Source organism: Muntiacus reevesi, chromosome 7 (genome assembly GCF_963930625.1).
Source record: "Muntiacus reevesi chromosome 7, mMunRee1.1, whole genome shotgun sequence".
Taxonomy (NCBI): Eukaryota; Metazoa; Chordata; class Mammalia; order Artiodactyla; family Cervidae; genus Muntiacus; species Muntiacus reevesi.
In genome coordinates this window covers 20,334,677-20,347,113 of record NC_089255.1, presented here as the reverse complement: position 1 = coordinate 20,347,113, position 12,437 = coordinate 20,334,677, and positions in this window count along the sequence as shown.

Sequence of the window (12,437 nt, the reverse complement as noted above, 5' to 3'; positions counted from 1 at the left end):
ACCAACAGCAAAGTCCCGTTTATCTGTATTTTCTAACTCTCCTAAAGTGAATTTGATGGACTGCAAGGAGATCAAACCAGTCAATCCTAATGTTGAATCCTAATATTGAAATCATCCCTGAATATTCATTGGAAGGACTGATGCTGAGACTGAAGCTCCAATACTTTGGCCACCTGATGTGAAGAACCAGCTCATTAGAAAAGACCCTGATGTTGGGAAAGAATGAAGGCAGGAGGAGAAGGGGACAACAGAGGACGAGAGAGTTGGATGACATCACTACTCATTGGGCATGAATTTGAGCAAGCCCTGGGGATGGTAAAGGACAGGGAAGCCTAGTGTGCTGCAGTTCATGGGGTTGCAAACTGAGCGACTGAACAACACCACAAAAGTGAATTTATGAAAGTTATTTGGTAGGGCTACATCTCAGCCTCCCTTTTCCCCCAGGATTGGAGGTGCAGCAGCTTCCCTATCCCCCATGTCACTGCCTTGACCTGGAAACCCACTCTGCTGCTTCCTCCTGACTTTTGCAGCTATCCATCTGCTGGTGTCACATTTAATACCTGATTGAAGTTGGCCCTTGGTGTTCCGGTGAGGAATAGGGTTTTGACAGACAAAACCTGGGAGAAGTGATTCCAGCAGAGAGGATGTCATGAGCAAAAGTGCAAACTTTACAGGGTGAACTTTGGGAAAGACAAGGGGTCTGGCTAAGTCGCCTTTCTCCACCATAAGTCATTATTGTCATCAGTATCATCAACAATGATAAAAAGCTAGTGTTTTTTACACTTGATGGTTTACAAAGTCTTTTCACAGAATGTCATCACAATTCTGAGAGGTCAGACCTATTGTCAAATTTTGTAGATGAAGAAATTTTTTTATTTATCTCTCTCTCTCTCTTTTTTTTTCGGTCCGGATGTGAAGAAGAAACATAAAACAAGAACCTCTGTTACTGTGGCAGGGTAGGTCCTCCCCTAGCTGGCACACGGCTACTTCTGCTTATCAGGGGAAATCTTATCCCTGCTCTCAGCTGCTGAAAAATACCCTCCCCAGAGAGGGAAAGGGTACAACTATGAGCAAATTAGCTGTCACTTTGGGAGACTGGGCTGCATTCTACTTAGAAAAGTCACAAACCAACCAACCCCCACCCCCCACTCCAGGGAGCAGAGAAGAGTTATGGAGAAAACGCTCTGCTTGGAGAGGAATCTATGGTATTGTGATTTATAACAAGAAACAGTTGCTCTTTGACCCCATTCTTGGCACAGAGCTCCTAAAACACTTGGAATTTCCAGTGTTGAGAGAGGAATGTTGCTACATTGATGAAGTGACTTTTGGACAGCCCTTAGGTACCAAAGGGATGGGGGCTGGTTGCCAGAGGGACCAGCCTTGTGATTAGAACGTTGGAACCTTTGGTACCTGATTCATCTTCAAACTCTGGATCAGAGAGAGGGGCTGGAGGTTGAATCAGTGGCAATGAGTTAATCAATCACGCCCATGTAATGAAGCCTCCACAAACCCCCAAAAGATGAGTTTGGAGAGCTTCCAGTTTGGCAAACACATCAATATTCAGGGAGAGTGGCATCTGGAGAAGGCATGGAAGCTCTATGCCCTTTCCCCTGTACCTCACCATGTGCATCTCTTCCATCTGTCCGTTCCTGAGTTAAATCCTTTTCTAATAAACCAGAGATCTAGTAAGCAAAATCTTTCCTTGTGTTCTGCATTGCTCTAGTAAATAACTGATACCAAGGTAAGGTTTGATGGAAACTTCAATCTATTGCCTGTTGGCTAGGAACCCAGGTGATCACTTGGGGTTGAGACTACTATCTGAAGTTGGGGGAGGGGCAGATTGTAGGACAGAGTCCTTCACTACCTTGTGGGATCTGATGCTCTCTCCAGGTAGTGTCAGGATTGAGTTGAATTGTAGGACACCCTGATGGTGTCCCAGAATTGCTTGGTGCTGTGGGACACCTGCCCCTTCCTGATACACCTTGGAATTGGGTCCAGAACCTTTAGGATCCCTACTGAGGTGGCCCCTGCTTCTCTCTGCTTTTGGATTCGTTTTGGAGGGAATCTTTTTCAGTGCCCGGGGCATGCTCTTCTCTTTTAGTGTTCCAAGGAGGACAAAAGCCTCTTTTCACTTGTTTTCCTCAGTAAGTGGAGAGACTGATGCTTTCACCAAGAACTACTCTGTCTAGGGCCACCTGCCTCAGCAAATGGAATCTCTGCTCACCATCGGTTCTTCACAGAGTGGGTTTGGCAGAACCTAAGCTGCCTGTCTGCACCGTCAAGGCAAGGGAAATTAGAAGGGTAGCTTCTTTTTATTCTACCTTAGCATGAAGGGACTACAAATATTTTGAGCAACCATCAATGACAAGTGTCCATACATGTTGTTCTTTAGTTGCTAAGTCATGTGTGACTCTTTGTGACCCCATGAACTGCCACCTGCTAGGCCCCTCTGTCCACGGGGTTTCCCAGGCAAGAAGACTGGAGTGGGTTGCCATTTCCTTCTCCAGGGGATCTTCCCAACCCAGGGATTGAACCTGCATCTCCTGCATTGGCGGGTGGTTTCTTTAGCACCGAGCCGCCAGGGGAGCCTCTCCATACACAGACAACCATAATTCGCCTTCTTGTATCAGGGTGGAGTCCTTCTCTCTTTGCTTTCTGTGTCTAGTTAATGCTGGTGATTTAATTTCTGTGCTCTCCTAGCCTCTCTCATCCCAGTAAGGCAGCTTTCCCAGCTGAAAGCTCTGCTCTCTCTCTCTCTCATAGGGAGTTAACTATCATCTAGTGGTCAAAGGTCCAGGCTCTGAGGTTAGGCTACCTGGAACTTAATTCTGCCTCTGCAAGTTACTAGCTGTTTGATATTTAACAAGTTACTCAATTTCTCTGCGCTTCAATTAATTGTACTACCGACTGGACTGGGTTACTGTGAGGATGAAATGAAATCACACAGGAAAGAATGCAGCCCATTTCCAGGTACATGTTTTATGCTTAATAAGTGATAGACACTAATACAGTCAGGATTATTGTGTTTCCAATCTGAGGAACATTGCTAATTCACTATTTGTAGAGCAGAGAAAGATGATTGCACTGCTGCTCAGAGAAATAGCTAGCTTTTCCTTCTGGTAAATTCCCAGCCCCACCCTTTCCTCCCAGGGCCCCTTTAATGACTCACCCCTCAGGTATTCTCACTCCTCTCTCCCAGACAAGTGTCCTGAGGGAGCAATTGAGGAAGTCAGTTGTGTCCCTGCCTGTGGTCCAGAGGAGGACTTGAATTCCGGGTCACAAGCTTCTCAGCTGTCAGGTTGTCTAAGGTTGAGAAGGTCACGTGGTTGACCCAAAGATGGGCTTTGGGCCCAAAGCAGCTGCTTTTGGTGCCCCCCGCCACACATTCTCAGGTCCCCTTTGATTTGAGCTGCACCCACGGTGGATCTGCCCCCCACCCCCCAACCGGCCTCAATCCTGCCAGGGCCCCATCCAAAAGGTCTCTCTGGGTTTTTCTCCCTCATTTGACAGAATTGTGGTAAGAGGAGGAGAGTTAATGCCTTGGGGGCCACCCTTGTGGTGGAGGACATGGGTCAATGCCCCAGTCTCCTGTCTTTCAAAGGGTCAGTTCTCTTTTTTCTCTTCTTTTTATGAATCCATTGACTGTAGCCCGCCAGGCTCCTCTGTCCATGGAAATTCCCAGGCAAGAATACTGGAGTGGGCTGCCATTTCCTTCTCCAGAGGATCTTCCCGCCCCAGGGACCGAACTCATGTCTCGTGTGTCTCCTGCACTGCAGGCAGAATCTTTTACTGCAGAGCCATTGGGGAAGGCCCTTGGCATCTAAAAAATTAATACATAAACTAGTTAATTTTTTTGCTGTGCTGGGTCTTTGTTGCTGCTCCGGCTTCTCTCTGGTTGCGGTCTGGGGGCTTCTCAATGTGGCGGCTTCTCTTGTTGCGGAGCTTGGGCTCTAGGGTGCGCAGGCTCAGTAGTGGCAGCATGAGGGCTCTCAAGCACAGGCCCAGTAGCTGTGGCTCAGGGCTTAGTTGCTCCGTGGCATGTGGGCTCTTCCTGGATCAGGGATCGACCTGTGTTTCCTGCATTGGGAGGCGGACCCTCTACCACTGAGTCACCAGGAAAGGTCCAGAGGGTCAATTCTGAGGTATGTCCCATTACTCTCCAGAGGGCCTCTGACAGGACTGCGCTCCACAGCAGTAGCTAGCTCAACAGATACCTTTTGGGGGCATCATCTCCTTCCCTGACTCACATTTTCTGCTCCATCCCTTCTGACCCTTGGGAGCACCCTCCAGGAAGTCTCATGCTCTGGCCTCAGACGGTGTTTTCAGGGGAACACAATCCAAGCCCTCTGCCATGCTTCCTCCTCATTGTTTATCCTCTGGATGTCTTTGTGACTAGGATCCCTCCCTGTCTGGAAGGAAAGCGGGCAAAAGTGGGATCAGAAATGAATCTAACTCCTTCGGAGATGGGAAATCATGTATTCATGTACCTACAGCTTTCTCATCTTTTATCTCACTCAAATTTTAGCAACAAACCTGTAAGGCAGATTATTATTAGCCCCATTTTATGGACGAAGAAAATGAGACGCTGTGAGAGTTTAAGTAACCAGTCTAAGCTCACACAAAAACTTTAAAAAACCAGGTCTATGCTCTTTCATTCATGGGGTCGAAAAGAATCAGACACTGAGCAACCGAACTGAACTGATGCTCTTTCAGCTGCTTTCTTTTACGGGTGAGGTCCTCTGAAAGAGTCTTCTGGAAGCAGGACTTTGAATCAATCAAGCAAGTTTATCAGGGTTTTTTTTTTTTTTTTTTTTGGTTTCATCCTGTGGCATGTGGGATCTTAGTTTCCTGACCAAGGATTGAACCCATATCTCCTGCACTGGAAGCTCGGAGTCTTAACCACTGGACCATCAGGGAAGTTCCTATCAACTTTTTTAAGTTAAATATTTTAACAGCATTATTTAAGTAGAGTTGACATTCAATACATTGCCCATATTTAAAGTGTACAATGTGATGAGCTTTGACATACTCATGTGCCAGTGAAACCATCAGCACAATTAAGATAGTGAACATAGGTATCACATCCGAAACGTCCTGCACCCCCTTTCAACCTTTCCCTCTGCCTTTCTATTCTATTTTCCCTTTCTTGGCGACCACTAATCTGCTTTCTGTCAATTTAGATTGGCTTGCCTTTTCCATTTTATATTAATATAAATGGAATCACATAGTATGTGTTCTTTTTTTATCTGATCTCTTTCACTTAATGTGGTTATTTTGAGATTCACCTCTGTTGTTGTGTGTATAAAGAGTTTAGGGCTTCCCAGGTGACACTAGTGGTAAAGAACTCACCTGCCAATGCAGGAGACATAAGAGACACGGGTTTGATCCCTACGTTGGGAAGATCCCCTAGAGGTGGGCATGGTAACCCACCCCAGTTTTCTTGCCTGGAGAATCCCATGGATTGAGGAGCACGGTAGGCTACAGTCCATAGGGTCACAAAGGATTGGGCATGACTGAAGTGACTTAGCATGCATGCATAGTTTATTCCTTTTTATTGCTGAGTAGTATTCTGTTGTACTGCAATTTCTTCATCAGTTCATCTGTTCGTGGACAATAATTTTTGGCTCTTACAAATGTACATGTCATGTACAAGTCTTTGTACAGGCCTATGTTTTCAGTTCTCTCAGGTGAATATCTAGGAGTGGAATGTTCAGTCATATGATAGGTATATTTAACTTTTGAAGAAACTTCTAAACATTTTGTCAGTGTGGTTGTACCAATTTATACTCCTACAACTGATGAGTGAGCCTGCACTCACAGGGGATTGTCCACCACAGAGAGTCCCAAACAGACCTACACCAAGACATATTATAATAAAAGTTGCAAAAATTAAAGGTAAAGAGAAGATCCTAAAGGCAGCAAGAAAAAGAAAAAGATTTAATAACAAGATAACCCTCATAAGACTGTCAGCTGATTTCTCTACAGAAACACTGCAGGGCAGAAGGGAATGGCAAAATATATTCAAAAGTCTTAAAGGGAAAAAGCTACATCCTAGAATACTCTACCCAGTAAGATTATCATTTATAATAGGAGAAATAAATAATTTCTCAGATGAGCAAAAACTAAAAGAATACAGCAACACTAAACTTATCCTAAAAGAAATATTGAAAGGTCTTTTCTATATAGAAAAGAAGCAAGAAGATATAGGAAGAAATAAATCATAATTGGAAAGTAAATCACTTAAATTAGCCAGTATAGAGATCAAAGGGAAAAAAATACCTATTTGTGAAAGTTATGAAAAAAAAAAAGGAACAGCAAAAGGTTAAACAGGAAAACGTGAGGGAAAAAAAAGGACATCAAAATCATAAAATGTAGGAAAGGAGAGTAAAAACATGCAGATTCTTCTTCTTTTTTTTTCTTTTTTCAGAATGTGTTTGAGCCTCAGACAAGCAAAAGCTAAAAGAATACAGCAATACTAAAGACTGTATGACTATCAGCCTAAAGCAAACAGATACAGGAAGGGGTTAACATACTTGAAAAACAGGGCAGCCACAAATAAAAAGCATACAGTAGATTGACAAATGCCAAAAAGAAGACAAAACAGGCATGAAATAAAAGGAAATTATCAAACCACAAAAAGAAAAAGAAAGAAGCAAAAGAAGAAACAAAGAATCAACTGGGAAACCAAGTTTAAAATGGCAATAAATACGTATCTATCAACAATTACCCTAAATTCAATGCACCTAATGCTCCAATCAATAGACATGGAGTGGCAGACTGGATAAAAAAAACAAACACGAACCTACCATATGCTGTCTACCAGAGGTACACCTTTGGGCAAAGGATACACATAGGATAAAGTGAGGGGATGGGGAAAGATATTTCATGCAAATGAAAATGACAGGAAAGTGGTAGTTATAATACTCACATGAGACAAAATAGACTTTAAAACAAAAGCTATAAAGAAAGATAAAGAAGGACAATATAAATGACCAATCAAGAAGAGAATTTTATTAATATACTCATCAATATAGGAGCACCCAAGTACATAAACAAATACTAACAGACATAAAGGGAGAAATTGATAGGAATACAGTAGTAGAAGATTTTAACATCAAAGGACAAATTTTTTTTTTTAGGACAAATTTTCTAAACAGAAAATCAATCAGGCAACAGAGATCCTAAATGATACAATAGAACAGTTAGACTTAATTGATGTTTTCAGGACATTACACGTCCCCCCACCCCCCAAATCACATTCTTCTCAAGTCCACATGGAACATTCTCTAGGACTGACCACATACTAGGGCACAGAACTAACTTCAATAAATTTAAGAGTATAGAAACTATTTCAAGCATCTTCTCTGACCACAATGGACTAAAACTAGAAATCAACCACAAGAAGAGAAAGGACAAAAAAGTCCAGTTACATGAAGACTAAACAACATGCTACTAAAAAAACCAAAGGATTAACAAGGAAATTAAAAAATACCTTGAGACAAATGACAATCAAAATGCATACAAAATATATGAGATGCAGCAAAAGCAGTTCTTAGAGGGAAATTCGTAGTGATACAGGCCTTCCTTTAAAAAAACAAGAAAAATCTCAAGTAAACAACCTAACCTACCACCTAAAAGAATTATAAAAAGAAGAAAAAACAAGACCTAAAGTCAGCAGAAGGAAGGAAATAATAAAAATCAGGGAGGAAATAAATAAAATAGAGATAAAGAAAACAAAAGAAAAAAATCAATAAAATCAAGAGCTGGTTCTTTGAAAAGGTAAACAAAACTGAGAAACCTCTGGCCACACTCAACAAGGAGAAAGGAGAGAGAACTAAAAAAAAAAAAAAAAAAAATGAAAGAGGAGAAATTACAACTGGTACTACAGAAATTAAAACAAACAAACAAAAAAAGAACAATTATATGCCAACAAATTTGACAACCTAGAAGAAATGGACAACTTTCTAGAAACATAAAGACCAACCAAAACTGAATCAAGGAGAAACAGATAATTTGAACAGACCAATCACTAGAAAAGAAGTAGAATCTGGAACTTAAAAACTCCCTACAGGAATTTCCCTGATGGTCCAGTGGTTGAGTCCATGCTTCCAGTACAGGGGCTGTGAGTTTGATCCCTGGTGGGGGTACCAAGATCCCATATGCCATCTGGCACAGCCAAAAAACAAAACAAAACAAAAACTCCCTACAAACAAAAGTCCAGGACCAGATGACTTCACAGGTGAATTCTACCAAACATACAAAGGAGACCTTATACTGATTCTTCTCAAACTCTCCCAAAAGATTGAAGAGTTGGGAATAGTTCCAAAGACATTCTATGAAGCCACTCTCACACTGATACCAAAGTCAAAGATACTATCAAAACAGAAAATTGCATGCCTATATCTTTGACAAATATAGATGCAAAAATTCTTAACAAAATATTACCAGACTCCAACAATATATAAAAAAGATCATATACTATGACCAAGTGAGATTCAACCCAAGTTCATAAGTGAAGAAAGCAAAAGTGAAAGTCACTCAGTTGTGTCCAACTCTGTGACCCCATGGACTATACAGTTCATGGAATTCTCCAGGGCAGAATACTGGAGTGGGTAGCCGTTCCCTTCTCCAGGGGATCTTCCCAACCCAGGGATCAAACCCAGGTCTCCAGCATTGCAGGTGGATTCTTTACCAGCTGAGCCACCAGGGAAGCCCCAAGTTCATAAGGATTCTCCTTTTCTCTTAGTTCTGCTCTCTCTCCTGTCAAAATGTTCCTCTTTTGCTTAAGTTATATGGAAGCCAGGTTCTGTTGCTTCCAACCCATCATCTCTTATGGATAGAATTGTTTTGTTACATTGCCTGAATTATTGGTTATTGTTAAACTTTCTTATTAGTTTACAACTTTCACCTTTACATTTTATCTCCCAGTTACATAACATGTATCTGAAAGGAACCACTGCGTATCAGGGTGGTTCGTTACACTGCATTTGCTCAGGCTTGAGGTCCAGGACCGAGGTGATGAGATCTGGGCCCTCGTGCCTGAGCTGGGTGCTGTAATGGAATGAGACTTTAAGGTTTTATGGGGGGAGGATGAATGTGGGAGGAATGTGGATTGTTATGACCAGATGGTGACCGATTTACTTTTCTAAAGAAGACCATGTGTATGTGTTTACTGCATTCTATGTGCTCTTCTTCCAATATAACTGATACTTCTACCCAGAGGTGGGGGGTTTAAGTTCTCATCCCCTGATTCTGGCCAGGGGCTTGTGACTTTCAAGACTAGGACATGGGCTTCCCTAGCGGCTCAGTGGTAAAGAATCTGCTTGCCAATGCAGGAGACATGGGTTCAATCCTAATGCCTGATCTGGGAAGATCCCACATGCCACAAAGCAACTAAGCCCATGTGCCACAACTGTTAAGCCTGTGCTCTGGAGCCTAGGAGCCTCAACTCCTGAGCCCACATGTCAAAACTACTAAAGCCAGAGCACCTAAGAACCCTTGCCCTGCAATAAGAGAAGCCACTGCAATGAGAAACCCATGCACTGCAACTAGAGAAAAGCCTGCACAGCAATGAAGACTAAGCACAGCCAACAATAAGTAAATAAACAAAAAAAATTATATATATAAAAAAAGACTAGGTCATGAAAAGAATGTAGCTTCTACCTGAAGCATGCTCTCTAAGCTGCTGCTTTGTAAGGAAGCCCAAGCCACACCGAATAGTCACATATATGTGGTACAACCAGTTGTTCTGGCTAGTTTCATCCAACAGTAAATGTCAGTAGCTAGACATGTGACAGTCACAGCTCCTAGCCTTCAAGTCCCTCACCAGATGTTGTGGAGCAGATTAGGAGCCTTCCTCACTCCTGAATTTCTTACTCATAGAAAATCATGAGAGATAAGAAATGATCATTGTGGTTTGAAGGCACCCAGTTTTGAAAGTGATTTGTTATGCAGTACTAGAAACTACTACAGTAAAAATGTGAAGTGTTTGTGTTTAAAAATTTTCAGTGAAGGAGGCACCTGAAAGCTGTTAGCTTCAAGGAGAAACAAAAACATATTGCAATTTTTGTAACTTACTGTGAAATGGGATTGTTAATGAATTGTGCCAATCTTTTCATTAGATTTTTTTCTATCTATTGCTTTCTGTGAAAAATATTTTCAAATTAAATATTTAGTCATGCTGCTGCTAAGTCGCTTCAGTCGTGTCCAACTCTGTGCAACACCATAGACGGCAGCCCACCAGACTCCCCCGTCCCTGGGATTCTCCAGGCAAGAACACCGGAGTGGGTTGCCATTTCCTTCTCCAATGCATGAAGGTGAAAAGTGAAAGTGAAGTCGCTCAGTCGTGTCTGACTCTTAGCGACCCCATGGAGTGTAGCCCACCAGGCTCCTCCGTCCATGGGAGTTTCCAGGCAAGAGTACTGGTGTGGGGTGCCATTGCCTTCTCCAATATTTAGTCATAAAAAGGAATAAATACTGGTATGTACTACTAGTGGATGAACTTTGAAAACATTAGGCTAAGTGGAGTCAAATTTATAGGGACATAAAGTGAATTAGTGGTTTCCAGGGAGAAAGGGAAGTGGGAAATTGGGAGTAACTGCTAGTAGGTATGGCATTTCTTTTGGGGGTTATGAAAATATTCTGGAATTAGATATGGTGATAGTTGCACAGCCTTGTAAATACACTAAAACCTACTGAGTTGTACATTCCAAAAGAATGAATTTTATGGTATATGGATTATATCTAAAAAAATTAAGACTATTAGAGTTTTCTTTGATCAGCCATAAGTGAGACAGATCAACAAATCTAGCTATACTGTCTATATGTGAAGATCAATTTTGACTATCATTGACAAATTTGCAAAAATTAAGACCTGGAACAGAAATTATAATGTTATAATTCATTCTTATGACAGATAAATATGTAAGTATATGTATTTCCTTTATATTTAAAATAAAAATTATATGCATAAAATTACATTAATCTGTTGCTTTTTTCCTGTCCTGTACTGCCATATATATAAATGTAGATAATCTGTAACTATATGCCATGTATATCTATATGCCATATATATAGATATATTTAATTGCTTTATTAAACATATGAGCATATGAAGTCAATAAAAGAAAATTATTATTCTTCATTTTTTCTGGTTATTATTGTTTCATACATGATTAATATTGAAAATCATATAGATAGGGTTTAAAAATTATATGCTTCAGTTATCAAATGTGTAAAGTATGTCATTGATGTTAATATGTCATTGAGAGTCTAAGAAAAAATCAAGGTCTACACTGGAATGGCAATGAAGGGAATGCAAAGGAAGGAGATAGATAAGTAAATATAGATAGACAGATAGATACTCTGTGAATAAAACAGATAGTTCTGCACAGTTGGGGGCAAGGAAGAAGAAGATGTCAAGTATGAAATGTATTTCCAACCTGATAATAGCCAACAATTCTTGGAGGCTTGGTCTATAAATATAGGCACCCAATGCCTAGAAATGCCTCTACATGTAGAAGTTCCTCAATACATATTTTTTGTTTGAATGAAAGACCTTAGATAGGACACATCTTACTTACCTCATCGATTCTCCATCCATCTTTTTACTCCAGCTGTTACTATGGCAACCAACTGCTTGCCCCTGTCACCGACAGTACCAGCTTGCAGGTATAGCTCCTATCTCTTATGGGGCTTCTTTACTGCAGCACTGTGGAATACCTACCGTTTTCCGACACTTGTGTAAAGCTGGAAGAGTGAGGGAACAGTCAAAGGGGGAAATTTTGACCATTGGGAGTGAGGGTGAGTGAATGAATATCCTGTCTCTGGAATCACATTCTGTATGGCTCCACAGAAGATGCTCAGTGGGACAATGTTCCAGATGTGGATGGCTTTTCTGCTTTCCCATTTCACTCTTCCCAATTCCCCGTTTTTGTCCCCTGTGGTTGCTCTCCACAATAACCTACCTGCATCTCGTTCTTTTTTAGGTGTTTGATTTTTTGGGGGAAGGCCACTCTAAGACAGATTCCTACATAAAATGTGGTAGAATTAGCACTGAACAAGGACCCAGAAAACCTGGGTTCCAGACCTAGCTTTCTCACTAATCTCAAATGAAGAGGGGTGTTTTTATTACTATTTTCAGATGTACATGTACTGACAGGAAAAGATCTCCAAGTCATTTGTTAACTGAGAAAAAAAAAAAAAGCAAGTCAAGAAAAATGCTTGCAACATGGTCTGACATACACAAAAAGGGCAGGCATGTGTATGTGCATGCTCAGTCGCTAAGTTGTGTCTGAGTCTTTGGAAACCCAGGGTCTGTAGCCCACCAGGCAACTCTGTCCATGGGATTTTCCAGGCAAGAATACCAGAGCGAGTTGTCATTTCCTCCTCCTTCTTCCCAACCTCGGGATACAACAGGGGTCTCCTGTGCCTCCTGC